The sequence below is a fragment of the Corythoichthys intestinalis genome, chromosome 3 (genome assembly GCF_030265065.1).
Source record: "Corythoichthys intestinalis isolate RoL2023-P3 chromosome 3, ASM3026506v1, whole genome shotgun sequence".
Taxonomy (NCBI): Eukaryota; Metazoa; Chordata; class Actinopteri; order Syngnathiformes; family Syngnathidae; genus Corythoichthys; species Corythoichthys intestinalis.
The window spans coordinates 46,471,538-46,483,949 of NC_080397.1; the positions used below are offsets into that span (position 1 = coordinate 46,471,538).

General features: G+C 38.2%; 1 protein-coding gene across 1 annotated transcript in view; it reads left to right on the forward strand.

Annotated features, from left to right (window-relative positions):
• Positions 1-168: 168 nt before the first annotated feature.
• Positions 169-12,412, forward strand: part of pdlim2 (PDZ and LIM domain 2 (mystique)) — a 72,288-nt gene continuing 60,044 nt past the window's right edge. Inside the window, exon 1 of the mRNA XM_057831363.1 lies at positions 169-374. The gene's annotated coding sequence lies outside the window, so the exon portion shown is untranslated. The remainder of the gene's footprint in view (positions 375-12,412) is intronic.

The following is a 12,412-nucleotide window of genomic DNA, read 5'->3' on the forward strand; positions in this document are numbered from 1 at the left end:
GTGTTTTCCGCCATATGGTCGTGTTGCTCTTTTTCGCCAGCAGGTGACGCAAGAACGCAGATGCGGCAGTTTTGTGGGAGAAATGGCTCAATTATCGTCACCGGGGCGACACCCTCGTCTCCTCCCGCCCCTGCGGTGCGACACGCCCCGGGCTTCTGCCTTTGACAAAGCCTTTATTTTGGTAGGAGCACATGGCAGCGAGACCTCATCCGTGTGAGGACGTCGGCGAGCAGTCACAGGTGGAGTTAGTGTTGACGCTTGGTAGTGTTATTTAGAACTATCCGCTCAAATTTAGTTCGGGACTTGCTTGTTTGTGCAAATAGTCAACAGGTGGACACGGCGAACCCTAACTCTGAAAGGTAGCGCTAATCTAGGTGAGTAAACGTTCCGCCTTTACCTGAACGTTCGCGACATGCAACAATAAAGTACATATGTCAGCTTGTCTTTAAATTCCGATTTGATTTTAAATAAAGAAATAAATATAAATATATAACTAATGTAGACTGGTGCCGTTTTTCTGTATTTTGACACGTGCTCTCTGTTAATGAAGAAGCGAGATATAATAAGTCATGCATGCAAAAACGGTTCCTTATGAATTTTAATAAATAAACACAAAAAACACACCGTTGTCCACGCAAGGTGCACCGTAGCCCCCTAGCTCTTAAGAATGAGCGCGAGTACTAGGGTGGCCATACATCTTGGATTATGGAGGATATTTCTGCATTTAAATGCCTCATGATGCTCAACCTCCAGCAGTACTCTTACTTTTCCTCATTTTCGGAATTGGACCTGAACGCAACACACTCCAGTGTGTTCGTATGTGCTCGCTGCATTAAGAGCAGGTACAGTTATGAAATGTTAAGCACTTAGGAAAGTTATATTTTACCTTCAAGCAACACTGGGTAACTTTTCAACCATCACAAAATATTTTCATAACGTTTGTGATGATATGTCAACTGACAAATAGTTGAATGACACCTCTTTTATATCTCGAGGAGGTCTGTATTGCTTTCACATGCAGGCAGTAATTAACTTTGAGGAGGCCACTCAAAAAAACTACAAATGTGCTGACTGCTTTACGGCATACGTCACTTCCCCTTTTCCCCATTCGTTATAAAGACAAGTTGATGCGAACGCTTTCGCTCGAAGTCCGCAAAGATAGCAGTGCAACAAAAGAGACGTAAAGCTTTGTCTGAGTAGACAAAAAGAAAAAGGGAGGCTACCAGGATAAAAAGACACTCAAGAATGAACATTAGCCCAGCTTTCACTCGCTGGAGGGCGGGTCGGGGAAAACGGTACAAAATCAAACAATTCTTATTTTCAACATTCTCATATGCTATTGTTTAGCCACAACTGAATTCATTACCTCACTACTATTCATCCTTCACACAGCCACTAGAAACAGAAATGTTGTTAAATCCATTTGCAGATGACCGGGAGATCAGGATTTTAATTTCTGACACTTTGTGCTAGACCTCATGGGAAACGCAGTCTTCTTAAGGCAAAACACTACATCTTTTGCCCACCTTCGTCGGTCAAATAGAACAAAACTGAAAAAGTTACCTAGTGTTGCTTTAGCATCTGATATGCTATCAACTTGTAGGCTATTAGTGTAGGGTGTAGCCTGCTTTTCGCATGTTGTCAGGCGAAATAGACTGCAGAATCCTAACCCTTGTAATGATAAGCAATATGGAAAATGATTATCATCAGGTAGAAAATTGCACTGTTGTGCGGAGATTTTTCTTTCACTAAATACCCCAAAGTGTCCTCATTCGTGGTGTTGTGGATAAAGCCACCTTAGCACTACCTATTATAACCATTAGGCAGTGAAAATGATTTGTGAAGGCCCTGGAACTGAACCAGGTGCAGGGATTATAAATGGCAGTATTTGACACATTCAACACTTAACTCATTAGTTGGCACTGACGGCAACAAATGAACCAGTTTCTTTAAATATGAGCTGTTTTTTTTGGTGACCACACAGTAACTTTGGCATATTGCCATTAACAATACTGAAAATATGCAAACCCATCAACAACCTTCCTGCTGTTCAAACGGCTTTAATGGTTTTCATGAATTAACTCGTTGGCTGCAATTGACAGCGACAGACGTCCAATGCATTTTGACTGGGAGGGGCACGCATCGATCGAACCATCGCCGTCAGGCCTCCCAGGCAAAATGGACTGGACGTCTCTTGTCGTCAGTGGCACTGAAAGATGATCCTTCAATGCTCGCCATCCGAGTTCAAAATGATTTGATGTCTGTCTAGCCGTGAATGTCAGTGAATGAGTTTTAACATGTTCTCTCCTCATTCTAATAACGCTGATGATAGGAACTCTGAATTGGCAAGCAGTTCAAATGGGCTCACCCTAGTCGCCCTTTCTCTTTCCTTACAAAAGTGTCTAGACATGACAGCACCTCAGCAGCTCTTATTTGGAAATGAACTGTTTGACTGTGCAGAAGGCAAAGAGTCACTCACCAAAACTACAAAAACAGGCAGGTTGTTGTGGCTTTCCTCAGGCTGGAACCTACATGCTAGGAGGAAGTCAGTTTTATCAGTACAGATTTGAACGATCAAAGTTTCTTCTCATGTATAGCTGAGGTTTGTTTTTCTTCCTCACCACATGGCTTTTCCCAAAAAAGGGCACATCGCGTAATGCCAATGATGTTTCCACCACTTCAAAAAGCTTTTTGCTCACCCAGCACCAATCGTGACTGAATGGGCCTAGTGTCCCCTCTGATGCTGGATCTTTCGAAAGGGCTCATGTATTGAACAAAGTGAGGAGGGCAGAATATGTGCAGAGGATGTGGTGAACCAGTCATACTGCTGAGCAGTACAAAGTGGAGCCTATGCCAAGTGAAGAGTCATACGAAGAGTTAGTACAAAGTAGAACTAACACTTATGCCATAGTTGAAGTTGAATAGTAGAGAGCAGAACCAAATGATGATTGCAATATTTTGCACTATGGCATGCTTTTACTGTGATACCAGGGCGTAGCCCGCATACATCACAGGTATGCCTGTGATTATTCTGGATGGCATTAGTGATAAAGGGCATAGTAAACGTGTGAGGAACACCTAAGCCAACACCCTCTCTAGACTTGATTTGTTATTGTTTGATTTAGTCCCATCTCCCTGGCAACTGCTGCTAAATATGACTGTGGGGGTGTGATGAACGAATAAAATGAATGTTATTTCTCGCAGTCTAGGGAGAGGCTTACATTCCTCTTGTTTTATTCAGCGGGTGTGTAGTTGCAGGTAGGTTTTGACCTGTTGCAGTGCTACGCGGCACACTGCATTGCTGTCAAAGCCCTGACAGGCTTCCATGTCGAGTATGTAGCATCTGTTATGTTCATCAGCTATGCTTTCGGGGTGTTATTCCTACCCAATGGATTTTCGTCCTAACATAAAGAAACAGCTTCATTCAGTGAGAGAAGTGTTGATGTAGGTGTCTGCGATTTGCTGCCTTGCATTTAAATGTGTAAAGTATATTTTACAAATGTCTGCTGAGACACTCTGCTGTTCATTTTTCGGAGTGTCCGCTTTTCCCTACATCAGCCTACAACATAGATTTATGTCGCACAACACAAATATTTTGAATTATTATTTTCTCAAATCAATGATTGGTTTATATTAGGGCTGTCAAAATTATAGCGTTAACGGGCGGTAATTAATTTTTTAAAACAATCACGTTAAAATATTTGACGCATTTAACGTACATGCCCCGCTCAAACAGATTAAAATGACAGCACAGTGTCATATCCACGTGTTACTTGTGTTTTTTGGTGTTTTGTCGCCCTCTACTGGCGCTTGGGTGCGACTGATTTTATGGGTTTCAGCACCATGAGCATCGTGTAATTATTCACATCAACAATGGTGAGCTACTACTTTATTTTTTTGAGTGAAAATTTTACAAATTTTATTAAAACGAAAACATTAAGAGGGGTTTTAATATAAAATTTCTATAACTTGTACTAACATTTATCTTTTAAGAACTACAAGTCTATCCATGGATCGCTTTATTATTTTTAGAATGTTAATGTTAATGTCATCTTGTTGATTTATTGTTATAATAATAAACAAATACAGTACTTATGTACAGTATGTTGAATGTATAAATCGTCTTGTGTCTTATCTTTCCATTCAAACAATAAGTTACAGAAAAATATGGCATATTTTATAGATGTTTGAATTCCGATTAATTACGATTAATTTTTAAGCTGTAATTAACTCGATTAAAAATGTTAATTGTTTGACAGCCCTAGTTTATGTATGCACTTCTTTGAATTTTCACTTTTTATGTAAAAAGTTCTGTATTTTAAATATTATTATTATTTTAACTGTCTATACTATTTTTATTCAAGAAAAAGACCTAGTATACATGATGACCGTCATGTGAAAGATGTTTGCTCGGATCTAAATATGCAAATCAGAAATTTCTTTGAAGTGTCATACCAGAGAAAATGTTTAAACACAAAAAATGACACCGCTTGCAATTACAGCCATTTTGCCAAAAGTGATGTCAGTCACGCCACATGCGTGCAGACATATACGCGGAAACAAAATAGCTACAAAAATAGGAACACATTTTTTTATAGTTAATGTACCTGTGCAATTTAGCTTTCTTTCCCCATTCACTTCCTGGAGCCATTAAAGCTTGTTTTCAGCAGACACGCATACTGCAGTGGGTAGCCAGTGCATGACAATGTGAAATACTCACATTAGATTGGCTAAAATAGTACTGGCATTTGAAAATGTATGACAACATGTCTGCTTCCTGGTAATAAAGGCTTTTATTGACATTTTTCTCAACTGTTACACATCATAAAAATGAATTTTATTTTTTTTTTCCAAAATTGTGAAATAACATTCTTTCTGCTCATATGCACTGGATCAAAGCCTTGGCTTGCGCTTCAATACATAGGATGTTTTATTATTCAAGGCTGTCAAACGATTAAAAATTTTAATCGAGTTAATCACAGCTCAAAAATTAATTAATCGCAATTCAAACCATCTCTAAAATATGCCATATTTTTCTGTAAATTATTGTTGGAATGGAAAGATAAGACACAAGACGGACATAAACATTCAACATACTGTACATAAGTACTGCATTTGTTTATTATAACAATAAATCCACAAGATGGCATTAACATTAGTAACATTCTTTCTGTTAAGGGGATCCACAGATAGAAAGACTTGTAGTTCTTAAAAGATAAATTTGATAAATTTTAATTTTATATTAACCCTTTAAGGTCTGGGCCTATTTTGTCTGATTTTGCATGCCTTTGAAGTTGCCTTTATATTTCAAAGAAAGAATTGTTTACGATGGCCTGGTTTGGTCCCTTTTTTTGTGACACCTTGAACTTCATGTCCAAACTGTTGTTTCCGTCTCTGACCAATTATAAATCATCATTTTGGGCCCAAAAAGACCAAAAATTCCACAATCGTTTTGTCAAAATTTTTAATTTTGATGTCCAATTGACAACCAAACATGCGTAACGAACCGTTTTGAAACTTTGTAATAGTTATTCAACATGTTAGGATGAACTTTCAACCAAAAAAATTTAGAATAAATAGTCTTATATTTGAAAATTCAACATAAACAACAGGTATAGCATAGGCGTTTTTTGCCTTTATACATGCTCTAGTCAAAACAGGTTATATACAGCAGACCGAACAGTGAAAAAATATATACCATCTAACACAAAAAGTGTTTAGAGACCATCTCTTTATGAGTTTAGGTATTGCGGCCCATCACCTGATGAAAACTATATACACACAATCAAGCTTCTTGAACACACATTTATATACACAAATTGAGAAGACTGATTGTGGGAAAAAATGTATATATATATATAACATTGGGGGGGAAAAAGTATTTTCAAAAATATTTACAATAAACAAGTTAAATTTTTTTCAGGCATGGCACTCCAAAAAGCAGTTTCGTCCTGGAATTCGAAACAGGGCGACATCACACAGCCCACACTTCCATGGGGTGTTGGTCCTCTTTCCACCCTTCCATTTTCATTTCACTTTACTTTCATTGTCACTATAAATGTACATGAAAAAAAGTCAGTATTTATGAAAATAATAAAGTATAAAATAAAAATATATACAGCAATAAATAATAATGGAAATCTATATGTATGACAATAGAAAGAATACCATAGCTGAATATGTGCTACATCCCTAATCTTCATATAGAAAGAAGATCACCACAATTATAAATTCCTGCCTTGGATACACACAGTTCACGTACGACTTTGATCTGATATGCACATTTTATTATTATATACACAAACACACACTTATATTGCATCAAAATTAACTTTGTCATGCAATATCAAAAGAAACTTTCAAAAGAAACTTTTTCCAGCCTAAAAAAAAAAAAAAAGTGAGTTTGCTTACCTCTGCTCGTCGATGGCGTCACCCACGTGTTCAAATACGTCACTATCTTCACTCGAGGACTCTTCCGAAGAAGACGATGATGACGAATTTGGACCATCCTCTTCCTCAAGTTGATCAAATAGCACAATTGCTTGCGCTAAATTTAGTTTTCCGTTCATTCTCAAAGTCACACAAAGTCGCTGCTCGATCCAAACGGCCGTCGGCTCGCCACCTCGCTGCTTCAGAACACTCCTCCCTCTCGTTCGGTGGAACCTCGCATGGCAGTTATATTTATTTAAAAAACGTATTTTGTGCTTCCACTGTGACTTCGAAAGGGTTCGTTTGAATTGTGGTTTTTTCATGGAGCTTCCGTTTTGAAAAAGGACAAGAAATGATGGAAATATAGACACAAACAAATGATCCATGCAGCGTTTTAATGTTTTTTTGAGAGGACAATAAAACTATAAAACTTAAATGACAATATCTCACGTTTTAATTGGTCGATTGACTTCAAATAATGAGAGTAAACCGCAACTTCCGCACTTTAAAACGAGACCAACCAACGGCATGTGGGTGACGTATTTAAAACGTGAGGGCGCTTCAAAGACGACGTGCGCTGAGGACGCGCCGGCGCGTCCTTCGACTCTCAAGGGTTAAGAAAAAGAACGTCTCCTGCTCGGTCCGCCCAGATGCATGATGGGAAGTTGGGCAACCATGACTGTCAGTGGTGGCTGCAAATGGTATACAATATGTTCTGCATTGTGTTCAATTAGGCGTGTTAAGAAAAAAATGGTCTCCTGCTCCGCTCAAATGCATGATGGGAAGTTGGGCACCCATGACTGTCAGTAGTGGCTGCAAATGGTATTCAATATGTTCTGCGTTGTGTTCAATTAAGCGTGTTAAGGAAAAGATAGTCTTTTTCTCCGCCCAAATGCATGATGGGAAGTTGGGCATTCATGACTGTTAGTTGTGGCTGTCAAAGCTTAAGCCAATAAAAGGCGCGGTCCAATGAACGCCTGTGTCCACTCGCATTTCTCTGCCATTTCGCTCTCAATGTGCTAAAACGGCGTCATTGTAAACTGTTTGAGGCAACGCATAACGGGGTAATTCTGTGCATGTGTTAATTGTGTAAATTATTGTAACGTGATTAATTTAAAAAATTAATTACCGCCCATTAATGCGATAAATTTGACAGCCCTACAATGTTTACCAACTAAAATGCATAAAAAATAAATACAAGGACTTGCATATCTTTTTAAACCTATATGCAATTGAACTCACTACAACGGCAAGATATACTGGTACAGTATGGCACTTTAAAGCTCAAAGATTGATAATATCGTCTCATTTAGAATTTGATAGGAAAGGGGATAAATGATATGATCAAACAAAGGTGGGATGTTGGGGTTGTGGGGGTTTGAGGAAATGCAAATTCCAACTCTTGAGCAACAGAGGTTGTACATCTAGGAAGAATCTGAAACGGTAACTCTACCAACAAAGAGGTAACAATTAGTCCTTGCTCAACGAGTGTTATTACAAGGAAAGGTGATGTTGCATAGTAGAAACATGCCCCTGTCCCAGATTTTTGGGAATGTGTTGCAGGCATTAAATTTTAAATGAGCGAATTTAAGACACACCAAAAAAAAAAACCTCAACACTTCAGGAAAGCTTGCAAAATCTTCTTAATTTTACTACATAAAAGCAAATTCTGCATTTTTCTATATACAATCACAATTTATTTATGTTGAATTCCGATGTCACTATTGCCTCAGCATGTCTTGCTGGCTATTTGGCCCTCGTCGTTTTTAGATGAAATGTTACACAAAATAAAACGCGTAAAAATCGATTTTTTTTTTTTTTTAATGATTTTCGAAACGTCTAAATGACTAGTTTTTTTGTGTGCCAAAAACGGGCAGTTGACCGAAAATTACCTGATTATTTGAAGGTAAAGTTACGCTATTCTGTATGGATACAAAATCCAACATGGCGACCATCACAAAACAAAGAGCTTTTTAAGTTACAAATTCTTGTAAATAAATGTGTAATTCCCGGAATGTTTATAGATATGAACGTAAATCAGTCTAGATTCTTTGTTAAAAGCAAAAAACTGGGCCATTGTCATTCAATTTACGTAAATATTTCAACCTAAATTTACGCTATTTTTTATTTTTTTCCCCTATTTTTTCCACGTTTCAAAGTGCATGCATGGTGCTATTTTATATTTTATGTAGACACTCCTGTCTGGTTGTATGTGTCACCGTTTTGCATGGGGCCGCGCCGCACGACGCAATCCATCCCCCTCGTCCAGGTCAGGACTCGTACCTGCACCACACGACGTGTCCAGCACGGCAGGCGTGTGCACTGACTACTAAACCAAAAGCCCAGGCTAGCAGCTTTGGCTGCCAGCGCAACCTCTTGAAGGCATCTGGAGGGAGGTTTCTATCCACCGCTCATAATGGACGCGCGTTTGAGTTTATTGCAGTGAAAGCTTCCTGATGCTCTGCGTGGCCCGGCCCCCTACGGGAAGCCGTGGCACAATGTCTGGAGGAGCTGTCTCGTCAACTGATAGTGAAATAAAGAATACGTATTGTATTTTTATTTAATTATTGCACACAACCCGACTTCATTGGAGTTGGTGTTTTATAATTCATCTCAAAATTGTTGAATAGTATTGCTAGACCTGCCTATAAAGGTCTGTATAAAAGTTTGGTCCTTATTCCTTACCCATCTTCCTTAACCACACTGTTTGCACTAAGATACAGGACCCAAAAAGTTATTCCCATCAAACTCTGGTGCATACGCAGGGTGGAGAGCCCACAATTGGACAAATGGCTTGTTTTAAGAAGGGGTAGAGGCCGAATATGAACCTACAACTACCAAGAAAAAGAAAGCTGTTTAAGAGACGATATCAACATGTCTATTTAAGCTACGGTATTGGTGCTAGAGGAGATTAGCACACAGTAACACCCCCCTCAAAATCTGATTAATTTGAGGCGACAGGCTGGGAAATGAGGCAAATAAGACATCAAAACGTCTTGTGCACCGTGGGCCCAATCATCCGGCATGAAAGGACAAGCCTTTAGAGTTTTATGATTGTGGGGTGGGGACTACCCCAAGATTGGACTGACTCCTAGAAGAGAAACAAACACATGCATTCCACTAGAATAGTTACAGTACATTCAGCATAAAGCATCTTAGTTTTGGATTTATTATTTTTCCAGCAGTCTATATCAAATCAAAGGAAGAATGCATGCATTATCATCCCTAAAACTCTTGCCAATTACACATTCATCTACAGACTTGTGCTAGCAAGTTTAACTCATTCTGCACCTATTGCAGGTCCCAGCAAATACAAGTTTAGTGTTGCGTTTCCCTTATGTTGGTGTTGGATGTCAGCCAAACTGACTCCGAACGATATACTCTGGTGTAAATACTTCATTTTCATTCATCTGCCTTTTGCCGTAGTTGCCGTGAAATATTTGGCTCCGAACACTGTGTATGAATAGAGAATGTTCATATTCACATGAACAGGCTGTTTTCAAATCAAGTTGAAGTCATATTTGTAGAACCCTGGAGGTTCTCTCTGCATGTTGAAGCAGACATTTAAATTTCAAATTTCAAATAGGCTCGCTGTTCGCCCTTGCGTTGCTTCCATATGTTGGCTCACAATAGTGACAAAATGACTTTACACATAGCAACTGAGGATTTATTTGACTGAAAATATTCTCCTATACATTAATAGAGCCAAGTGATGACCTCAGACCAACATAGTTTAACCTTAACACACTTTGAAGCACTTTGAATTGCCTTGTGTTGAATTGTGCTATATAAATAAATTTGCCTTGCCTTGCCTTAACATGTGCTGGAAAATATAAATCATTTCTTATAATAGACTTGTGTCTATTATTATTAATAGGGCTGTCAAACGATTAACATTTTTAATTGAGTTAATCACAGCTTAAAAATAATCGTAATTAATTGTAATTCAAACCATCTCTAAAATATTATATTTTTCTGTAAATTATTGTTGGAATGGAAAGGTAAGACACAAGACGGATATATACATTCAACAGACTGTACATAAGTACTGTATTTGTTTGTTATAACAATAAATCCACAAGATGGCATTAAAATGATTGAAAGGGATCCACGGATAGAAAGACTTGTAGTTCTTAAAAGATAAATGTTAGTACAAGTCATAGTAATTTTATATTAAAACCCCTCAATGTTTTCATTTTAATAAAATTTGTAAAATTTTCACTCAAAAAATAAACTAGTAGCTCGCCATTGTTGACGTCGCCGAGCGGTGATGTCACATGGGTTTCCTGCCGTTCTTCCACAGTGTCTTTAACTACGTAGGGTAGTGATTGAAATACACTACAAGGTGTCAATGGCGAGTTTTAAATTACCTAGAAATCGAGCCAATGTGTGTGTTATGTCCCTCGACTGACGCCGTGGTTCCCTGTTTACCGGTCCATACATTGTACACGGTCATTTGAGTGCTGGCTTCACAACGTACGAGACCTCTGATAGTTTGTATATTGTGACTAAATATTGCCATCCAGTGTATTTGTTGAGCTAAACGAAATGTTTGAATAGAGTTTGATCAAAGTCTGAGTAAGTTTTATGTTTATTTTGCATAGCTATTTTGATTGGGAATGATTTTTTTTTTGGAGAGAGATAGGGATATTATTTTTGTTGTGCTTTAACTAAATGATACTTATGTAGAGATGGGGATATTATTTTTGTTGTGCTTTCACTAAATGATACTTATGTTTGTTGTGAAGGAGTTGCCGAAGCTTATGCCAATAAACAGCGCGGTCCAATGAACACCCGTGTCCACTCGCCTTTTAGCTGCCTCTTAGCTCTCAATGTGCAAAAAGCGGTGTCATTGTAATCTGTTTGAGGCAATGCATGAGCGGGTCATTCCGCGCATGCGTTAAATGTGTCAAATATTTTAACGTGATTAATTTAAAAAATTAATTACCGCCCGTTAACGCGATAAATCTGACAGCGCTAATTATTAACAACAATAACATCTATTATGAAAACTATGTAATGGACATCTCATTTTTACTATCATGTACCAATCTGATATTATTATGCATAGAGTTAATTTATGGGTAAAAAGCAACTTTAAATCCTTACCCTAAATTCAGTAAACTCTATTTTATCTTAACACCTAGATTAAATAATCGCTTACACCTTGAAGAGATGCCTCTTCCAATAAACCTTGGATGTACATGTTTCATATTTGTACAATTGTAGGTGCAAATGAATATGAAAGGTTAAAAACAATTCAGTTTCCTTGCAGTTCTTCAGAACATAATTTTACCCATTTCTATTTTCCACAATGCAGCCCAGCTGATGCTGAACACTAAGCCAAATGGTGATTTCATGAGAAGAATTCCTCCTATTGTTTGAATGTGTTGAATTGAGTCCAGAGTATTGCGGCAGCATAGGCTAAACGCTACCAGAATACAAGTCCCCTTTTATGAATTTGCTTTTTATCTGACTGAACCGATAGCGCTTGGTGTGAAAGCTGTATCCTCAAACACTTCAGCACTTTTCCATATGCAAGTGTAATTTGAAGCTAGGTTCAGCTACGGGTGCAAGGTTTTTCTTCTGTTTTAATAGCTCTTACTGTGACAATATGCACCACTTGCTTTTTTACAATGCTAATGCTGGTGCTTGCACAGTTCAAGGTCGATAATAGCCGTTTATGCTCAAAGTTTGTGGGTTTCTTGGAACTATAGTTGTGAGTCCTCTTCTCCCTGTTGTAGTCTGAATAGCTCCAATTAAATAGCCTTGGTAATGGCGAGTCTAGTAATTCTGCGAATTGCTTCCTGAACTGGGTCTGCATTGCTCATCTTGGATAAGTATTTTAATATGTGAACAATCAAATGTGCTCCGGTAATGTGGGGAAAATTTGAGAAATGCAATCTGCATCACTTGAGTGGAAGCTTAGCAGACAGTTCCCTAATTTGCTCCTCATTTTCTTTGAAGGTTTAATGGAGAGCCT